Here is a 14,649-nt window from a genome sequence, read left to right on the forward strand (position 1 = left end):
GCTGCTAATTTAAAAAAAATACCGGGTTGGAAACGAGCCACAGCCCCAACTTTCACCACCGGAGTCGTTCGAGCCCCAACGTTTCACTGCCTCCCTTGTATTCTTGCTTCAGTAGCCCCAACTGCGACCACAACGTCTGTGTCCTCCCCTGTCTCCTCCAACACCAACCCCCACAAGTACATTGGTGGCTACGCCCTGCTCATCCTCGGCGGCGTAGCCACCACCTACTATTATTTCCCCCTTCCCGGCAACGCAATCCATGTTGATCACACTCCCATAGATGGAACAGAGTGTGGGGAGGTGAGATGCACTGCCCTTCGCCTTCTGATCTGACAAGGACCAATGTATGGGTATTGATGAAGAAGAAAATCTTCTTCTGCAGTTGCAGATATGTAATGGTAACATATGGAAGAAATGCCTATTCTGTAGTTGCTCGGCCCGACTCAGCTCGGCACGGCAAGGATCTAATTATAGGTTCGTCCTATTTTTTTACTTGATTGTTGCATAAGAAATGCCAGAATAAAGATGGGACATGAACTTGGCTCTTGAGCTCAAATAATATCAATAAAATTTAAAGAAATCTTTTGAAAACAAACATGTAGAACTATTTGTGCAACATTTCATGAAAAAATAACATTAATGTTGGACTAGAAAAATAAACAAATCGTAAAAAAAAACTATTTTTAAAGCTTTTTTTTGGCAAAGCACCACAAGAGTTTTTTCTTCATGAAGTTTTGCATGCAGCTTGAACACTGGAACGTGTTTGTTTGCAAGAATAGGTTTGTTATGTTTGCTATTCTGTCTGTATTTACTCTTCACCCGGATGCTTGTGAGCTCAAAAGCAGAATGAATATATCCAAAGAAACATATTGCTATTTGTTACACATGAGATGACCACCACATAAGTTGTGAAATAAACTACTCTAGATCAATGCATTTTGGTTAGCCGTGCAACGCACGGGCATCTTACTAGTACTAAAAAAACTCTGCGTGCATTACAAAAATATTTATCGTGTACTTAGAAAACATTCATACATTACAAAAATGTTCAATGTGTATTTAAAAATGTTGGAATAAACCCATCTTCTACAGTGTTGCGTCACTATACTGTTAGTTTGCTACAGGGCTGGTTTTCATTTCCTAGATTAAAATGCATACCTATTTCTAATCAATTCCTATTATGTAAAAGCATTCCAGATAGATTGCACAAAAATGGTTTTTTATTTGGATTCCCCTATTTAAAAATCACATATAATTCCCTTCATATGAACAAAAAAACAAGAATACTCAATGAAATTCTCTATGAGGGACTTTGTATCACGGCATGACTTAGCACAAGTAGAAAGTATGAAAATATAAAGATAAAAAACACTAAAATGTATTCATCAGAATAGCGGAATAGCAAATTAAGAAACAAAATAAATAAATATAAATCTAATCTCGACAATCGTTTTAATATTATCGACAGAAGAAACATTTCTTCTATCTAAAATAAATCTCGTGGATCCGCCCATCACAACTTTGTGTTGTCATTCTGAAATCTTGCACCATAGGCCCCCATCGACGAGATCAAGCCCCAGAGAGCTACACCACTAGATCCAGCATACGCCCACACCAGAGCGTCGCCACTAGGATCCACATAAGCATGAGAATCGACAATCTTGCATGCCTAGAGCACCGTCACGACAACAACCACCATGAGCGCGACCTCTGGGTTGGGCGACATCTCCGCGCATCTGCCCACATGATGCGTACGTATATAGCGGCTTCTCCGGGTCGATGAGCTCCACCACGACCATACCGATGGAGGAGAAAGGAGACATCGTCGTGCCGACCCTGTGCCATCCACCTGCTTGCTGCCGCTATGGCTACACGGGGTTTTGCGCTGCTCCTCTCGCAGCCGCCGCCATTGCGACTCTCTAGTAATCGAGAGCCACGAACGTACTGGATGTCGTAGAGCTGACAAAGGCAGTAGGGGACGTGGTCAAACTCCCGCCCCAGATGCCTACCCAGCCGCTAAGGCTGGTCATAGTGGGAAGTAAGTTAGACTAGTGTCATGTATATGACATTAGTCTATGTTACTACCTTCATAGTGCAAAGTGTTATAAAAGTAGTATTATATATGGTTGCATTTATTAGCTTATAGACTTAACATTTCTTGAGAAGCGTTACGTGATGATAACATAATATGTTACTCCAAACACCTCTCTCCTCATTAACTAGGTGCCACATAAGCAAATTTGTCTTGGATGTGTTATGTTACTAGCTAAGTTACTCCCACTATGACTAGCCTAACACGACCATGCGGGTTGCTTCCCCCGCCGCCTTTGCTCCTCCAACTGTAACGGCCATCGCCCCCACTGAAGCGGCGATGTGGAGGATCAAAACAGACATGGTGGGGTGGGGGCAGCGGTGCTCATTGAATAGCAAAGAACCGTCACAAATAGTCGGCCATCGTTGCTAGGGAGGCGAGATGCCCTTTTTTCAGACCAGGAAGTTTCATTCACTCTTCTGGTTGATCAGGGGCGAAGGCAGCCAGAAGAACTTATGGGTCATTGCTAGTTTTTTTGGATATTTTTTTATAGTGTATACAGTATTTGTTCTCTAATTGTAGCCTGTTTTTTTTTTGCAAAAAGTTGCGGAGTTAACTGACCCCATAACTTTTATATAGAATTGTCACTGCGGTTGATGACTTTGGGAATTAAAGGTCGGGCTCGTCTCAAATGTTCGATCTAAAAGCATTATATGGTTCAGATAACTCACCAGCACTCTCGAAATCTGCACAAATAAACAAAATGAGAAATTAAATATATTGGTGAAGAGATGGGACAAGGTTCCACAGATTCAGAAAGAACACAAACTTGCCATGCATCCAAGGAAAGCCAAACCACTCAGGACGGTGGTTAGAGAATATACAACCGGACCTCCTATTTCCTCCCTAAACGTACGTAACATCCACCCGGCCAGTGCCTGGTCGAAAAAGTTGACCCAAATGGACCCCTCACTTAGTCCCTATACATCCCGGACCGACCAGCACCCTTCAATTTGGGACCAAACATAGAGACGATATGAGGGCGCCGAACGCGACCAGGCACCGCGCTCCAGGTCATAGCAGTCCCACCTTGTCGTGGTATTCTCATGGGGGGTGCTAGACGACATATGCCACAAGGTGGCTTCGTGTGAGGGCAAGACTGCTGCCGGAATATCCAGGGACGGGTATGCGAGTAGCACGCGCTAGTTTACCCAGGTTCGGGGCTCTCCGGAGAGATAACACCCCTACTCCTGCATGTCTAAGTATATGTGGTATATCTGTTGTACAGAGTGCTCCTGGAGCTATATCTAGATAAGTGCTATATGCTACTAGCCTCATGTATGTATCTGTGGCCGGGATGAGCAAGCATGCTCTAGTGACCGAATGAGTGTGTGCTCATACGTGTGTGAGGATGGATGGATGGCTAGCTATATATAGTGTGTAGTGGGCATGGGATATGGCGTTGGTTGTAAGCTACCTTGGGTAGCTTACAAGCCAAGCCATGTATGGGGCATGATGCATGTCATGCTTGTCCCCTGGGCACTTTATAGAATAGTGCCAAGGGGACAGGTACACTGTAGATGATGGCATCACGGTACAGCTGTCTCGTCCGCGGTATGGCCGTCCCGTTGGGGTCTTGTCGGTGTCGGGTCGGGCTGCAGCCGGCAGCCGGCTGGTTGGCGCAGTCGTAGCCGGTTGGTTGGCGTAGTCGGCAGCCGGCAGTCAGCAGCCGGCCGGGCAGAGCAGTCGGGCGGGGAGCCGACAGGAGCGGCCGGGCAGTCGGACTGAGGGGCTTTGCTAACCCCGATGTCTTGATTTATTGTCTCGCCGTCTTCGGGGTATTCGTGTCCAATTACTCCAACAGTAGCCCCCAAGCCTCTGGGCAACTTGGCAAAGTTGGGCGGAGGTTTTTTTGGCAAGTGATCATGGAAATGATCATGAAAAAGACAAAGTTAGTCCACGCAGATATATCAAATGTTTGCTTTTAGCATTGCAAGTTTTATGCGGAGGGTGCCGACTCGATTTCATCCGAGCCCCCTTAATCTTTTTCGTGTTCCCTCCGCTTTTTGGCTTGTGCTCTCGCTCGCCGGACAGCCGCTCTGCGGTCTGTGGCTGAGAGTGGGCCGCGAAGTGGAGTGTACAGTACTCAGAGTCTGGGAGCAGATTCAACCGAGTAGATACTTGTAACGGAAACGGCCGGATCGCCCGATCCGTTTTTCTTCCCGGACGTTTTTCGCGTGGGTGGCCTCCAGCGTTCACTCTTGCTAGTCGGACAGCCGCTCTGCGGTCTGTGACTAAGAGTGGGCCCTTGGTACCGCGCACGGTACTAAGCCGTCTACGGGAACTAACGTCTCAGGCCAAGCGGCCAGCCCCCGGGCCAACTCTGGCTGGCGCCAGGGCGAACAGTGATGCAACTGTGATAAAATGCGGAGACAGCCCCCGAGCATCGCTCGGGGTTATCCGTCCGTTTGTGTGGTGCAAAAAATATGTGGGTGAGGATCTCACATTGGTTTTCATGTAGCCGAGGCGGAGTTTGCCGAAAACAGCAGGTGTGGCTCGACGTTCGGGGAGTGCGTCGGCGCACCCGCTAGGTGCAGCCTTCGAACCTCCGGGTGCTCGAAGAGGGGTCCCGGCCGGTCAGGCTCGACCGGCCAGGCGGCGAGGCGTCTTGCTGCGCCCATTTTCTTCTTCTTCTTCTTCTTTTTTATTCCACCGATTGCTGGGAGCCGGACAAAACTCTTCTCTTGTCTGCAATCTTCGTGGGGGCACGCCAACGCACTCGCTGGGTGTAGCCCCCGAGATTTGGGCCGACTGCTGAGCAGTCGGGCCGGATCTCCCGGCAACTACTTTGTCTTCTTCTTCACGGGGACGCGTCAGCGCACCCGCTGGGTGTAGCCCCCGAGATTCGGGCTGACTGCTGAGCAGTCGGGCCGGATCTCCCGACAACTACTTTGTCTTCTTCTGCTGAAGTTTGTGCTTTTTCTTCTTCTCTTTGTCCGTCCACATAGCCGAACGGATACTTCTTCTTTTCGTCCAACCAGATAGACAGTCGGCAATATTTTTCCAGCTGACCTCTCTCTTTCTTTTTTTCTCCGACTGCATGTGATCAGCCGGACACCACCAGTCTGTTGGGGAACGTAGTAATTTCAAAAAAATTCCTACGCACATGCAAGATCATGGTGATGCATAGCAACGAGAGAGGAGAGTGTTGTCTACATACCCTCGTAGACCGGCAACGGAAGTGTTGACACAACGTAGAGGAAGTAGTCATACGTCTTCCCGATCCGACCGATCCAAGTACCGAACGTATGGCACCTCCGAGTTCTGCACACGTTCAACTCGGTGACGTCCCTCGAGCTCCGATCCAGCAAACCGTTGAGGGAGAGTATCGTCAGAACACCGGCGTGATGACGGTGATGATGTTCTACCGACGCAGGGCTTCGCCTAAGCACCGCTACGATATGACCGAGGTGGAATATGGTGGAAGGGGGCACCGCACACGGCTAAGGAACGATCACGAGGATCAACTTGTGTGTCTATGGGTGCCCCCCACCCCGGTATATAAAGGAGTGGAGGAGGGAGAGAGGGCCGACCCCTCTGGCGCGCACTGGAGGAGTCCTACTCCCACCGGGAGTAGGATTCCTCCCTTCCCTAGTTGGAGTAGGAGAGGAAGGGAAGGAGGAGTAGGAGAGAAGGAAAGGGGAGGCCGCACCCCCAAACCTTCTCCAATTCGGCCTCCTGCCCAAAGGGGGTGCACCAGCCCCTTGTGGGCTGGTGTGCTTCCTTCTTATGGCCCATAAGGCCCATAACTTCTCCCGGAGGGTTCCGGTAACCTCCCGGTACTCCGAAAAAATGCCTGAACCACTCGGAACCCTTCCGATGTCCAAACATAGTCATTCAATATATAAATATTTACGTCTCGACCATTTCGAGACTCCTCGTCATGTCCCCGATCTCATCCGGGACTCCGAACAACCTTCGGTACATCAAAACACAAAAACTCTTATTACGATCGTCACCGAACTTTAAGCGTGCGGACCCTAGGGTTCGAGAACTATGTAGACAAGACCGAGACACGTCTCCGGTCAATAACCAACAGCGGAACCTGGATGCTCATATTGGCTCCCACATATTCTACGAAGATCTTTATCGGTCAAACCGCATAACAACATACGTTGTTCCCTTTGTCATTGGTATGTTACTTGCCCGAGATTCGATCATCGGTATCTCAATACCTAGTTTAATCTCGTTACCGGCAAGTCTCTTTACTCGTTCCGTAACACATCATCCCGCAACTAACTCATTAGTTGCAGTGCTTGCAAGGCTTATAGTGATGTGCATTACTGAGTGGGCCCAGAGATACCTCTCCGACAATCGGAGTGACAAATCCTAATCTCGAAATACGCCAACCCAACAAGTACCTTCGGAGACACCTGTAGAGCACCTTTATAATCACTCAGTTACGTTGTGACGTTTGGTAGCACACAAAGTGTTCCTCCGATAAACGGGAGTTGCATAATCTCATAGTCATAGGAACATGTATAAGTCATGAAGAAAGCTATAGCAACAAACTAAACGATCAAGTGCTATGCTAACGGAGTGGGTCAAGTCAATCACATCATTCTCCTAATGATGTGATCCCGTTAATCAAATGACAACTCATGTCTATGGTTAGGAAACATAACCATCTTTGATCAACGAGCTAGTCAAGTAGAGGCATACTAGTGACACTCTGTTTGTCTATGTATTCACACATGTATTATGTTTCCGGTTAATACAATTCTAGCATGAATAATAAACATATATCATGATATAAGAAAATAAATAATAACTTTATTATTGCCTCTAGGGCATATTTCCTTCACAGTTGGCCTCAGCTTTTCTGAACAGCCGGCAAACAGGCACTCGGCCTCTTCTTTGTTTGGGAAGCCGACATCTCTTTTCCACCCGGCCCAATTTCATTTTTTTCTTAGCTAGCAGCCGGCCCGACTTTTCCTCCAGCCGTCCACACTCTTTTTCTTTCTTTCTTCCCTTCGGGCACTCGACGGCAGTAGTCGGCTGGAGCGGGGGCGCAGCAGCCGTCGGCAGGGGAGGCCGGCTGCAAAGCAACCGCTGGCGAAGGGACACACGCGGGCGCGGGAAGCCGGCCCGGAGCCGCGGCCGCCTTGGCGAGGCGGACCCGGCGGCGCTGCAGGGCGCGGGGACGCGGCCGGGCCAGCACGGAGGGGCGGCGCCCGCGGGGAACCCGGGCAGGGACGGCCCACGGTGTCGGCGCGCGGAGCAGGGCGGGCGCGGGACGATGCAGGGCAGGAGCCGGCCTGGAGCAACGGCCGACTGGAGGTTGAGGCGCGGGGCGGGAGCTGTCCCGAAGCCGCGGCCTACTGGAGACGAAGGAGCGAGCCGGCGGCGCTGCAGGGAGGCCGGGGAGGAGCCTGCGTGGGGGCGAGGAGAGGCGAGCCGACTAGCGGACATGCCGGATCCGCCGTTGCTGAGGTCGAGGATGAGGCAACGCGTGGAGGAGGGCGAAGCCGACGAGCAGTCGGTCGTGCTCGGAGCCGGCCAGCGAGCGCAAGCCGTCGGGTACGCGTGGAGGAGTGACTCCAGGTGCAGGCGCGAGGCGGCGATGGAGGACCGGAGAGGACCACTTCGGCGCGGCGGGGTGCGGACAGCCGATGCGGCGCCGGCGTGTGAAACAGCCGGCGCGGAGCAGGCGGCCCGGGCAGGAGCACGCGCGGGGATGCAGTCTGTGGGGACGCATGAAGCCGGCGGGCGCGGGTCGCACGTTGCCGGGTGCCGGCGAGGCCGGAGCCGGCAGGGGCGCGAGGCCTCGGGCGCGGGCGGAGAGGAGCTAGGCCGGGCGAGATCGAGGCAGCCGGCCAGCGCGCACAGCCACTGGACGTCCCCGCATCCATTTGAACCGGGCTAGCTAGCAAGCTACTAGTATGCATGCAGTCCAATCCATTGGGTTTGCTTAGCTAGCTAGCTAGCCATGCACAAAGGCGTGCATGCACAGGAGCGACAACGAGGCGTGGCAATAACTATAGCTACAACGAAACATTGCATGGCGGCAATTGTGGCCACAGCGAAGCATGGGAGCATCTACAGCTACAGTGAGGCAGGCGGGCTAGCTCACTGTGGAGGCAGGGCAAAAGCCGTGGGAGTGGATGAGGACAGCATGCGAGCACCGGCCACCGTGAAGAGGCCGGCGGCCACGCAGCTGGCCGGAGCGAAGCAACGCAGAGGAGCGGGCGCACAGCTGTGGGTGGAGCAGCGCACGGATGGATGCGGCCAACGGAACCGAGGCGGCCGCGACGCATGCGCGCGGACAGAGACGGTGCGGAGCCGGGGCTGAAGCGGCACTCGCAGACTAATGATGGGTGACGAAGATGCACCACCCAGCACGGACGCGCCGAGGGCGTGCTCATGTAGAGCCCTCGGCCAGCGCCGGACAGGTGACGACGTCGCGGTGATGATAAAGATGGCGAGGCCGACGGCGAGGACGCGTCGCCCCTCGTGGCCGCTCCTGGGGCGTGTCGATGTCGGGCCCCCGAGCGCTACCAGAGAGACGACGGCGACGTCGCGGCGGAGATGACGAAGATGGTCCCGCCCGGACTGCGAAACCAGCAGCAGCGCGGTAGCATAGTACCGCCCCACGGTGGGCGCCAAATGTCGTGGTATTCTCACGGGGGTGCTAGACGACATATGCCACAAGGTGGCTTCGTGTGAGGGCAAGACTGCTGCCGGAATATCCAGGGACGGGTATGCGAGTAGCACACGCTAGTTTACCCAGGTTCGGGGTTCTCCGAAGAGATAACACCCATACTTTTGCATGTCTGAGTATATGTGGTATATCTGTTGTACAGAGTGCTCCTGAAGCTGTATCTAGATGAGTGCTATATGCTACTAGCCTCATGTATGTATCTGTGGCCGGGATGAGCAAACATACTCTAGTGGCCGAATGAGTGTGTGCTCATACGTGTGTGAGGATGGATGGATGGCTAGCTATATATAGTGTGTAGTGGGCATGGGACATGGCGTTGGTTGTAAGCTACCTTAGGTAGCTTACAAGCCAAGCCATGTATGGGGCATGGTGCATGTCATGCTTGTCCCCTGGGCACTTTATAGAATAGTGCCAAGGGGACATGTACACTGTAGATGATGGCGTCGCGGTACATCTGTCTCGTCCGCGGTATGGCCGTCCCGTTGGGGTCTTGTCGGTGTCGGGTCGGGTTGTAGTCGGCAGCCGGCTGGTTGGCGCAGTCGGCAGACGGCTGGTTGGCGTAGTCGGCAGCCGGCAGTCAGCAGCCGGCTGGGCAAAGCAGTCGGACAGGGAGCCAACAGGAGCGGCCGGGCAGTCGGACTGAGGGGCTTTGCTAGCCCCCATGTCTTGATTTATTGTCTCGCCGTCTTCGGGATATCCGTGTCCAATTACTCCGACACACCTACAGCCATCCGAAGCTCCTTCCTCTCTTATCTCCGCACAGCATGAAGAATGCAACATCGAGGTGGTCGTGTTGCTCCTCGTGCTGCGAGATGGGACAAGTAGGCTTTGTTAAGACGGCCGCACCCAAATTTTAGTCCCACCTCGCCACGAGGCGGATGCCGACCGGTTTAAATAGCCGCGTCGACAGATGTCAGCAAGCTTCTCTGTTGTTGCATAGGTCGATTAATTCTCGCTGCGTGAATGAGGTAACTTGGCACTAGATTGTATTTCATCAACTGATGATTATTCATCGAGTGTCAAGTTCATCTCGTTCATATATATACATTGATAGCCCTACTACAATGAAAGTGATTCTTTTCATTGAATTTTATTTTGGCCTACACTCTTACACAGGACTGCACCTTGCTCGGTCAGAGATGTTGTGAGTCAAAAAGAGCCGTGCAAACCTCAGTGTTCCATTTGTGAAGGAGATAGACCATGATTATGAATCTTCTCTGTGATGAGCAGAGAAAATTTATATTCATAGTCTATCTCCTTAACAAAGGGTGCAATGATGATTAAAGCTTATCGTATCTGAACGACTCGGCTATTTAAGCGGGTCGACTAGCTGCTCACACGGTAAGGTAGGACTAAGCATTCGAAACCCGCAGGTCCAATACGGATGCGAAAAATCTTAAGTATGAGCAATTTACTCGGTGTTTTTTGACAGCCCGGCCCAAACACGGACTAAAACATCCAAAGTGATCAACGTGTATTTGTTTGCATGTATTAACTGTTTTGAAAATAGGATTTGTGATTGTAAATGATAAATTTTAAGGCCCGCCAGGTCATTGTTCGTGGGGGCGTCCGCCGAGCCGTGGAGGTTGCTGCTGTAGATTCCTAGTGGATTCCAAAAACTGTTCCACGTCGTCACCAGAAATGACATGTCCGGCTTATGTTCAAAACCAAACGGGTAAGCTGGTTTTGTGCTCGTCACTTCACACTCACGCACCTCAGGATCATGTGAGCCCAGAGAAAAAGTGGCCAAAATCAAATGCAAGTTTTGAAGCTCGTTGGCAGCTGCATTAGTGAGGCGGGTTTGAAGAGAAACATTCAAAAAGGAAGGTGAAAATAAAATAAAATGTTAGCCAACAGATGGGTTGCAAACTTGCAATGCTATTAGCGAGTTGATGACAGTGAACAAGAACAACAAGAACTGGTGTTCAGAAGGAACGAAAAAATGGAGAAGAATTGAACAACAAAGTGAGGAGACACATACTGTTTATTTCTTTATTACATTTCGTTGGTAAAACCATTACACGGTGGCCTACGGGCCAATCAAAAAGCTGCGGTAGGAAACTTCCTGTGTTGTTGCTTACGATCGACGAAGCATAAAATTGACAAGCTGATTCACGCCACCGTTTTCACTGTTCACCGTTTCCACGCAGCATGAAAGGATTGAAAGTTAGACACCGCGCAAGGTAAACCTGAAGAAATGGAACCCGCGGAGAAATTCTCAAAGAACACATAGAGGCCGGAGCAAGAGCTAACCTTTTTTTATGGGTTTCTGCTGCTGAGCAGGGCTGGGCTTGGGCTGCTGCTGTTGACGACTTGTTGGATCTTTCTTCTTGCAGTACGAGCAGCGTGTGCAGGAGCAGCCAGCAGTGTTGGTAGTGTCCTCGCTGTCCACGCACCGTGATTATATAGGTACAGATAGATAATGGACAGGTCTACGCAGCGGCCGGCTGCTCCCTGGCTGTTCGGAGCGGCCGGCCTAAATTTCTTTTTAATCCTCTAATCTAATTTGGTCCCCTAATTAGTACTCCTATACAACAAGATTTCATTTCATATTAGAAAAAGAACCACATAAACAGAAAAAAGAAAAGTGAATTATAAAACCATCCATATGAACGAACTAATTCAAATTTCTAAATTTATGAAAAGCCATAATTTTTAAACCGCACGTCGAAATTAAGATCCGTTTTCACTGTTCGAACTCTCGCAGCGTGCTCTTCGAAACTAGATCTAATATAAGTATGTTTCGACGAAATATTTTTTATGCAATTTTGACCCCGTTTTGTGCAACTGACTAGCCATTGATGTGCAACTATCTGAGAGGGATGTGCAACTTTTCTCGTACACCGTACACATGCAGTTTTCCTCTATGATACCTCCACCCCCAAACCGCCTCCCTTCTAGTGAGATGTGCAACTTCATTTGTTGCCTAGGCCATGCAGTTTTCACTAGTGGCACCACCCCAACTACTCTCTAACAGTAAAATATGCAATTTGGTCAGCTACCGCGGTATCCTGGCTAACTCCATGCCTGGTAGTCGCCGCGCGTGCACCCCCCACAACCGCGTTTGAGTGTTTTCACTATTTGCTGCATCAGCCAACTATCTATCAGTGGATGTGCAACTTAGGATACTGCCACGGCCAACTGTCTAATAGTAATGTGCAACTTTTTCTTGTATCCCATGGATGTGTAGTTTTCGTGCTAGCACCTAGGGCAAACCACCCCTGCTAGTGAGACGTACAACTTTAACGTCTTGTCTATATGCAACTTTTCACTATCCTCATGAATGTGGAGTTTTCATCATCAAACTATCCTGCCTGTGAGATGTGCAACTTCGTATGTTGGCCCGGCCAACTGCCTGGCGGACTTGTGCAACTCCGTGTATTGCCTCCGCCAACTGAAACTGCATATCCACAACAAGGGAGGGGAAGGAGTTGCACATCGACTAATAAGCTGTTGGCGTGAACAACAGACTAAGTTGCACATAGCACTGGTAGGGGGGTGGGCAGGGTGTGCAAAAGCATGAAAAACTACACATCCACGAGTAAGGATGAAAGTTGCACATCGACTACTAGGTTGTTGGCGGGGGCAGTAGACTAGTTGCACATTACGTTCTCATGGTTAGTAGGTTGCAATCTCATAAAAAATTAAATCATGCAACTACAAAAACTAAGTTTATAAAAAAGTTGCACCATTCAGTACTAAAGTTGCATAATGCAGTACTAAAATTGCACGATATAGCACCAAAGTTGGCATCAATTTTTTTTCGTCAAAACATACTTATGGGAGATCTAGTTTCAAAGATTTCGCCGCGAGGAATCCAGCGGTGAAGACGAATCTGAATTTGGATGCACGGTTTGAAAGATATGACTTTTTAAAAATTTAAAAACCCAAAATAAGTGCACATGCACATCCATCAGACAAGAAATCTCTTGCTCACGTGAATATGTCATTACTATCCGCTACGTCATGCATAAAGACAAAATTTTAGACCACGACACTGCATGCATGCATATGTGAGAGTCTGGCCGCTCAGTTTCGCTAATTAGTGCGTATGCACTTTTTAGAATTCAGGATAGATAATACAGTTAGACGAAGTTCAAAGCCAAGTGTAAAATGCCAAGAAAAGAAAGATATATGCAGATTCTCAGAGGAAGGAGAGAGGCTGCAGATCTCATCCCAGCGAGTCATCCAGATGATGAGCGTACCTTTTCTTGTCTGTCTTCGCCTGAGCGGTGGGCTCCACCCGCTGTCGATCCGGCCGGTGGACTTCGTTGTGCGGATTACGAGCATAATTGGTTTGCTGCCAAAAATTGGCATGCCAATGTTTGGCATTGTGCCAAATATTGGCAACTACTTGGTTGGCTACGAGTTGTTTTGCCTCTCTCACATAAAGTTGCCAATAGTTGGCAAGTCTCGGTATTGCCAATAGTTGACAGTGCCAACATTTGGCAAGCCAAATATTGATAGCAAACCAATTATGCTCTACGAGCCTTGGCTGCGGGCTTTACCCAGGCTACCGCGCCTCTCAACGACCCCGAAGTCCAGGCGACCCACCCCTCGTCACCCTTAGTCCCTAAGAGACCATCGTCAAACTTCCCCATCGTACCGTAGGCTAGCTCAGGTCGAGAGCTAACTAACCGTGGGTGCGATGAGCCGATGATGGTGTTTGCGCAAGGTGAGTGTGTGACAGGATGGCATACACTCGGCTGCCGGTGGACGGATTTATAGGCTCTCGCCCATCGCCCATCGCCCGGCCGCTTGACCAGATGGAGCTGCCCGGTCCGTTCGTCATATTCAATCATTCGAGTAGTTAATTAGCCATGAGCTAGACGACGTGATCATGCATGACCTGGAGCACGGCGTACATGGATGATTGCTTGCCTGCCCACAGCCCACCTGCTCCATTGATCGATTACGACGATTAGAATACTTCCCACAAGCCGAAACTAACCAACTAGAGCACTTTGGCGGTGGACAGACGCCAGATCAGCCAGAACGTGGTGGGAAATACTACTTGCGGCGACTTGACCCGACGGAGTGCCATTGTCAATGCTTTCCGGCCGCGCGCGGCAGCCATGCACCCACCCAAGACGCGGCTAACAGCACGGCAAGTCATCCACTTCATCCATGCATACTCCATACTCTACTCGTTGGCTGATCGACACCAGGCCACAATGCAGCTTCCTTCCTTCCTCGTCACTCCCCGGCCGTGCTGTGGTATACTTTTAGTTTTTTCGACGAAGGGTGAATTTTATTACTCAAAATAAAGCATCAGAAAGATACAAACATAATGAGCGCATACCCGGTCTCTGCATAATTAAGATGCACACAGCCAACACCAACACACACACACACAAAAATCGCCGGCAACTAGCAAAGTCATATAAGGCCAAAGCTATGTCTAAGCAGTGAAAAAGAAAAACGTCATGAAGCGATAAAAATCACGATCTACAAACTACAACAATGACTATATCCACACCAACCATCTTATGACACTACAAGGACAGCGATATTCTCCAACAACAACGCCTTTAAGAAAGGAGCGACGCTCGAGTGCCGCCGTCACCGGAACCAACCACCAAAGGCCAGTGTCTAGATTTTCACCCTAAAGAAACAGTCCGAGTATATCCGAGCAATGCCTTCAACAAGGTAACAATGACAGAACATCATCATTGCCAGGTATAACCGTCAAGGGCTAGACCTAGGTTTTCACCCCGGAGCTTGAGACTAGGTACTCAACAAGCAACACCATTGGAGTCAATCATGTGTTGTCTCCACCACTTTTCCGCGATCCTTTTCGATAAAGGGTGGATTTTATTAACTCAAAATGAAGCATCAAGAGGATACAAACACTATGAGCACACATCCGGCCTCTGCATAGTTAGGATGCACATAG

The 14,649-nt window shown here is 50.0% G+C and overlaps 1 long non-coding RNA gene across 1 annotated transcript; it reads right to left on the reverse strand.

Annotated features, from left to right (window-relative positions):
* Positions 1-10,706: 10,706 nt before the first annotated feature.
* Positions 10,707-13,040, reverse strand: LOC125523554 (uncharacterized). Its single transcript, XR_015611046.1, has 3 exons — positions 12,959-13,040; positions 11,007-11,137; positions 10,707-10,882 (listed from the first exon to the last, which is right to left on the reverse strand). It is a non-coding gene; the product is annotated as an uncharacterized LOC125523554 (long non-coding RNA).
* Between the last annotated feature and the right edge of the window lie 1,609 nt (positions 13,041-14,649).

This window comes from Triticum urartu, chromosome 7A (genome assembly GCF_056163025.1).
Source record: "Triticum urartu cultivar PI428250 chromosome 7A, HENAU_Tu73, whole genome shotgun sequence".
NCBI classification, from domain to species: Eukaryota; Viridiplantae; Streptophyta; class Magnoliopsida; order Poales; family Poaceae; genus Triticum; species Triticum urartu.